We start from the raw sequence: 7,670 nt of genomic DNA on the forward strand, positions 1-7,670 counted from the left end.
CCAGAACACACGCGCCCAGTGACGCCCAGTGACGCCCAGAACGCGCCATGGACGCGCCAGTGCGTGACGTCGCCCCGCTGACTCCGGCCACCTCTCGCCCTCTCCTTGCGCCAGCAGCTTCGCCACGACTCCAGGAGACTCCCAGACACGCCCACCTGCCCGCGCGAGCCCTGTAGACGACGCCATCGTCGACGACCTCCGCCGGTACCCGCACCAGTACGTGACGTCGCCAGCACTCCCTCGTCCACCATTTCCAATGCCATCACGCGCGTCATGACCGCCCTGACCTCAGGAACAGTCCTGCGCCCTTACCTTGCCCCTTCACCGTCCAGAACGACGTCGTCATGGACGACCCGAGCCCGCTCCGCAGCACCCTCTCGCCGCTATAAAAGGAGAGCGCCCCAGCCTCCAAATCTCACCCCACTCGACTCCCCACCTCTCACTTGCTCTCCTCGAACCTCTCCCCCTTCACATTAGCCACTAGGCCGCCCCAATTTCACCACCGGAGGCCACCGGATCCGCTGAAGACCGAGCCATCGAATTCGTCCACCTCAGGAGCCGCCGCGAGCCTCCCTCGACTCACCGTCATTGCCTCGGTCGTTTGCCCGCCTCGCTGACCCCGCTGGACCGCGGTAAGACCTCTCCCTGGACCCCCATGGCCGCCAGTAGGGTTCGGACCTCGCTAGAGCTCGTCGCCGACGAGGACGAACCACAGCCGTCCGATCTTCTTTAATCCCACGGCCCCCATTCACGTGTACCAGTTCGGCGTTATAATGCGCTGACACCTGGGTCCCACTGTCAGGCGGCCCGATGCGCACTGGAGCACAGCTGGGCCGGCCCGTTTAGTTTTTCCCGCGCGAGCCCAGTAATTCAAATGTGAATTAATCTTTTTAGTTTGATTTCAATACTGGTTCCATTTTGAAATTTGAATAAAACACAATCTACTGGGCCAAATTTTATGAATTTGGTATTGTTGGAAAGCTTATGAAAAGCTCTAACCAACTACACTGGCCTCAACCCTAGATCGGTTGTAGAATTAATATAGCAAAAAGAACAATCCAGTACCTTTTTGAAATTCAAAAATTTATTAAAAATCAACCATAAGTGATTTTGAGTTGATTCCAACTCTCATAAATCTCATTTCACATACTATTCATGAATATGTAAAAACATGGCATAGTTGTTTGGATGATCATGGGCTAGAGCAAAATGATGGCTATGTGGCCATTTCTAGTCCATTTAAATTGCCCCAAATTGATTAATTAAATAGTATGAGAGGTAGTATCTCATTTAAATCTTTGTCTCAAGTAATTCAACATGAGGTATTGACCTTGGTCTATATAATCTCATACTGTATTACTTGGTGATATTAAATTATTACAAAGGTAGTGTTAAATTGCATGGGGTGTAATACCTCATTTAAATCATTTTCCCAAATGATAAATATGAAGTGTTGACCTTGGTCAACATGTGTTCATACCTTATTATTTGAGGAGATTAAAGCTTAACAAGATTCAATGAGAGGAAATTATTTCTCAAAGATAATAAATAGAAACCCTAATAAATATTTCAATGAGAGGAAATTATTTTTCTTCATAAGAAAACAAAGTCAACCACCATATTAATAAGGAGGTGATGCTAGAATAGCTTGTGTGAACCATTTGTGTGCTTAGTCTAGCCCTTAAGATTTGTTTGGTGATTGTATACCTCATATTCGTTTATAGACGCTAGTACCGAGGAATACCAGGAGGAGGAGGTCTACTTTGAAGAAGAAGAAGAAGAGAACTTTGACCACTGTACCAATCACGGCAAGCTATACTCTTGCAAGCTACCCTAATGCAAAGCTCTACTAGAGCAAGGCACCATTACATATTACTTTGTGTTTAATGATCCCAACCCAAGTTTTTACCTTACAAGTTTTTGACTTTGGTTTATCAAAGTTTATTTTTGATTCATGATTCACTTGGTCTAGATATAGAGTAGTACAAGAGCATCAACTTTAGCCTAGAGCAATACATGCTAGTTAGCACCCCTCATGATTAGTTGCTAGTGCTAAAACTAAAATTGACTACTCTAGATGGGAACATGTGAAATGAAATGACTTGAAAATCTTGGAATGATGAGTCATTCTATTGAAAGATTTTGAAGGTGAATGTGACTGGAATGACATGATGAATTTGATAAAAACTGATGATTGGGTTCGGATGCGATACCATTCCAATTTTACAAGTACCCCCACAATACCTGATTATGGGTAGGGCTTAACTGGAAGTTTATGTATTTTAGTATGGGTTCCCTCTAAACAAACGTCATAGGGGTTATGCCGAGGCTGCCTCCGTTGAAAGTCAAATGACGTGAAATGAGGTGAATGTCCGGCCCAAGCCCTGTGCAGTTCCCAGGTTGACGGTTTGTCTTCACTGGGAGGCCAAGCTCATGGGGAGAGGTGCCTATACTAGGATATGTAAGTGAAAGGTTATGGTTGATGATCCTCATAATGAGTATGATTATTCGGGGCTATCCCTGACGGATGTAATCAAAAGTTGTGGCACAAGTGTACAACCTCTGCAGAGTGTAAACCTATTCGAATAGCCGTGTCCACGGTTATGGACGGTTGGAAAGGCCATACTGTTCCGTCATCAGACAGTTTCAAAAATGTGACATGTGACTGGTGACTTCTGACTTGAACTCGAAAGGTGAATTTGGCTTGAATCACAACTGAGTTGTGGGAATGACACTAATGTTTCCACTTGAGTTAGTTAGGCAAATCAAGAGTCCTTTACTAGTAAATGCTTATGAAATAAAACTGGCTTTATGCAAATAAACCTAGATCTTAGAACCCTCTTACTATAGTTGATAGTGCTTACATTAGTATTAGTTTGCGAGTACTTTAAAAGTACTCATGGTTGTGTTCCTGGCTATTCAAATGGCCAGACTATGAAGAGGAGTACCAGAACCAAGAAGATGGACAGCAGGACGTCTATGATAACTAGGACTACTCCTGACGTCAAAAGTTGCCTATGGAACAGATGGACCACGACCGCTACTTCGCTTCCGCTATGTGTTGTGTTTGTTGATCATTAGATCAACTATTATTGTAAGTGTGGATCATGTGATCTATTGTTGTAAGACGACTATGGTTTGTAATGAAAGATGACTCTATGATATCAACTGTTATGTCTCGCAAAAACAATCTTCCTGGGATTGCGATGTATGGCATAATAGGCATCTGGACTTAAAAATCCGGGTGTTGAAAAGTTGGTATCAGAGCCATTGTTTTACCTTAGGAGACCCTAGTTTTAGAATGGACGTCTGAAAAACTTAGTTTCAAAACAAATGAATTGAATATTTATAAAAACTTATTCTCACTCTTATCTTTGAGATCTTTTTCAAAATGAGAAATCCATGCTCCACTTTTTCTTGAAATTCTACATAAAATTTGACACACTTAATCACTTCTCTAACTTACTCATCCTAAATGGTTCACAGATGGAGTACAACTATGAGTCCTATCAGCTTGGCCACAGAGGAGACCTAATGTTCGAGAAGGATCTAGAGAAACTAGTTGAATATTTAGGACGCCCGTATCCCGAGTTCTTTGGAGTACCACTCAATAATCAGTCGGGAAAACAACCTCAGTGGGAAGTTACCGCAGATCTGAGAGGAAAGCTAGGAGCCCCAATTCGGGAAACCATATGGTTTTCTATAAGGGGAAACACTTGGAAGGATGGAATAGCCAAAGCCATGCAAGAAGCAATTGCCCGTCTGTGTGGACAAAATGTGAACAAGATCAAGAACACTCGCTTCTTTTACTACCCAAGACATGACCCCATGGGAAGGTCAATAACCATGCCACCGCACCTAGAGATGAACCACTATGTTGCATGCCTGGACTTCCTGCTGCACAAGACCCGCAAGGAGTTGGACAACGCCCGCGCTTGTCGCTAAGCACACCACTCCGGAAGATGAAGAACCCACCATTCCGGATGGAGAGTAGTATCACTAAAGCACTCGCGTAGGTGTGAGTTTATATCTGTCCCCTTGTATCGTAGAACGAATGAATGGTTCTTAAAACCAACGGTGTGTTAGCTTTGTAATATGTGATGTTTGATATGAATGAAAAAGTGTTGTTGGTTTTTACCCCCTCAACACTACTCAAGTTTTGAAACTTTTTGAACTTTAACCCAAACAAACCATAGAAATTTCCCTCTTATCTGATGATCTACCTCAATATTCAGATGGCCCCACCAACCCGCAGCACCAACCAAGATGCAATGAATCAGATGCTACAAATGATGATGGCAGATAGAGAAGCCGAGAGAGCTGAATGCCAAGCCAATATTGCCGCACTGCAGCAGATATTCTCTTTTGAATATTGCAGCACTGGAATATATTAGTAGGTGTATGATGGGCTTGGTGACCTCGACTCCATCCATGGGTAGGTTGGTGCGACAAGCTATCTGTGATGTACGAGCTTCCTGCTGGTTTTCCATACACTACTTTTTTCCTTGCTCATGGTCATGGTTGGTCCTTGGGATGGTCCATGTTCTTTGTGAGGATTTGGTTTCATTCTTCCTCAGTTATGGGATTCAGTTTCAATCCATGATATAATTTTTGAACTTGACAAAGTTAGCTAGGCGGTCAAATCAGGAAAGTAAAATCTTGCACATAGTTTTATTTTGCAAGTGATAGACACTTATTCCTATATGTATTCATGAGACCCTCTGTTTTTGCTCATATCTATGCCATTCAGACACTTCCTAGGAAAACAGTGATCCATGTCCATCTTAAGTTCCATTGGAAAACAATGGGGACAACTAGGTAACCTGACCTGCTATATATGATATATCAACCTGATGTATAATATCGTTGCCGATTCAGGCTCTTACCATTTGCTGGCTCTGACACAACATGGCACTTTAGTACACTACTTATGAGCTTATCATGTTGCCGTAGGGTATTAGGATTTGCTTGGTACCTTCCATATGAGCCATGATTTTTTCGATAAAGGGAATATATTAATACCATATGAGCCATGATTTTTTCGATAAAGGGAATATATTAATACCATATGAGCCATGATTTAACCAGATAAAGCAATATGCCTGCTTTTCCTTTGAATTTACCACATACACATCTAGTATGTCGATGATGGAATCTATGCTATGTGTAATGGGCGACCTATCATAAGCCTCATGGATTAAAACCAATGTCTCAATCATTTTGAATCAGAGCCTGAGGCGCCTCCTGTTTCCTCCTTTCGCCCCCGCGTGGCGACGGGGGAAACCCTAGATAGCCGCCACCGCCATCCCCTCACCCCTCCTTCCTCCTCCAACCGCCGCCATGGGGCAAGGCCGGGCTCTGCCTGGTCGTTGTCGGCGACAGCGGGGCCTGCTCGTCCCTGGCATGGTGGATCGGTGCAGGAAGTATCCTCCCCGGTTGGGTGTGGTGCGCTCGCCGGGCACCACAGCGTGCTGGATGCTCGATGCGCAGCAGCATGAGCGGCGCGCCCGTCGTCGTGAGCAACGGCGCGCCTAGGGCATCAGCGACGCGGCAGATGGTGACCTGGGCACCGGTCTAGGCGGTGTCCTGGTAATGGTGGCGGTGGCCGCTGGCGGCGGGCCATGCCGACGGTGGAGGTGTGAGGTGGGACGGACCAAATGGGTGTAAGCCCTAGGTCGGTCTTCTCTGTTTCCTCTCCATGATCTTTGTTGTCGTCGGTGGAGGGTCGGCCGATTGCAAGGCATTTCACCGCGTTGCCTCGACCGGCCTGGGATGGTCGGCGGCGCTGGGGCCGACCTGAATAATGGTGACGGTCCTCGGGTCTCTCTTATGTGAAGATGAAGACCTACTTAAGGCATGTACGTCTTGATCTGGCTGGAGTGATGAGTTCTGGAAAGCTCCGTCGGCGAATGGAACAGTACATCTTTTGTGTGGAGTTTGCTAGATCGGGTGATATTCGGTCGTGCGCACACATGCTTTTATTCCGACCGTTTGGTTCTGGAGGGAGCGACGCAAAGCTCTATTCGGTGTTGCCATCAGATGACATTCTGGTACATGGTGAAATCAGAGGCGGAGAATATCATGAAAGCCGGATTGGAGGACTAGCAATGGAGGTTGGAGTCTCTGTATTGTTGAGGGGCTTGCTTGGTGTTCTAAGTTTCGCAACAGCAATATGCAAGTGGGGGTGGCAGCACAGGTGAAATTCAGAGTCTTACCTTTGAGGTTGAAAATCCAAGGTCTGGACTTAACTGGTTGTGCTTGACAATGACCTTGTTGAAGGAATTGTTTTGAGAGTAGGAACTATCTTCAGGGTGAAAACCTAAGATCTTTTGATCAGGCGACTATGGTGCTTGTGCACTGATTCCTTCTTGGAGGCATCGCTTTTTGGAGAGTCTGTAGTTCAGGTGTTGTCATGGTGGTGGATTTATTGTTGCTGCTACGGCTAGAACACCGTAGCGGGACTTTTTGTTTCTTAGTTTTATTTTTTATTTTTGGCTGTGTGCATCCGTACTATTATTAGGGTATTATGTAGTTGCTGATGCCGGGTGTAATTGGTATCTTCTTGATATTAATATATTCCCTTTATCGAAAAAACTCTCAATCATTTATAACACATATAAACTTATTCGTCATAATATTTTCTCGCTTTTGCCTTTACGCCCCTCAATCTATCGATTTGGTGGAGACATATCGAACTATTTTCTTAGCCACACACATTGTACGTATTATTGTAACTAGCAAACAAGCACATGGTCAGAAATGTTGACAAAATAATAAAGATGATGGACCGTCTTTGCAGCTGGTATTAGCTAGCAAGATGCTGACCCGTCTTTATTATTTTGTCTGCAATCGAAACAAGTTGCTCTCTTGGAGACTTCAAATGTCTTCTATGATTGGTTGTGACATGTATCCGTCCAGATCTTCTCTTCCATCCATTGGCTACGAATACATGTATTGTTGGAGCCCAGCCAATGATAGCCCACGCGATGGATCAAGAGGATAATACAATAAAGATGAATGAGAACTACCTTCTGATGCAGTGGTGAATTGGTGGATGCACCACTTCAATTAACCGAGTTCATACACTATTGCTCTCACTTACACGGTGGATTTTCAACTGTACATTTCTATTAGAAGCGCAACGCCATAACCGCCCGCAACGGCAGTGACATATATAAAGAAGGATGGAAGAATGACCCGGACTTTTGGCTCTCGGGTGCAGGCGCACCCTATATACTCCAAAAAATGTAGTAATTTCAAATAAAGTCAAAAAAATTCGAATTCTTTTGGGAATCAAAGATAATCAAGTATTGTACTCGTATAAATTTGTTTGGCCAAGAAATGTTTCACATTGACTTCAGGCAAAAAAAAAAACAAATCTATGACGAATATAGCGTGAATAGTACTTTAATATAGGACCTCCAAGTCTGTTTTTTTCACCCAGGAAACAAGAGAAGGTATTCCATGGTGAATCTTTTGTATACGAGTACAATACATGATCATCTTTGATTCCCAAAAAGATTTGAAATTTTTTGACCTTTTTTTGAATTATTAATTTTTTTTTGAATATAGGGTGCGCTTGCTCCCAGGTTCACCCATGCAATTTCGGATGGAAGAACCGCTTTAAAGACCTGGTCTTTCCCATATGTACCGATGACCAAGGAACTGGC

This window comes from Lolium rigidum, chromosome 2, assembly GCF_022539505.1.
Source record: "Lolium rigidum isolate FL_2022 chromosome 2, APGP_CSIRO_Lrig_0.1, whole genome shotgun sequence".
Lineage (NCBI taxonomy): Eukaryota > Viridiplantae > Streptophyta > Magnoliopsida > Poales > Poaceae > Lolium > Lolium rigidum.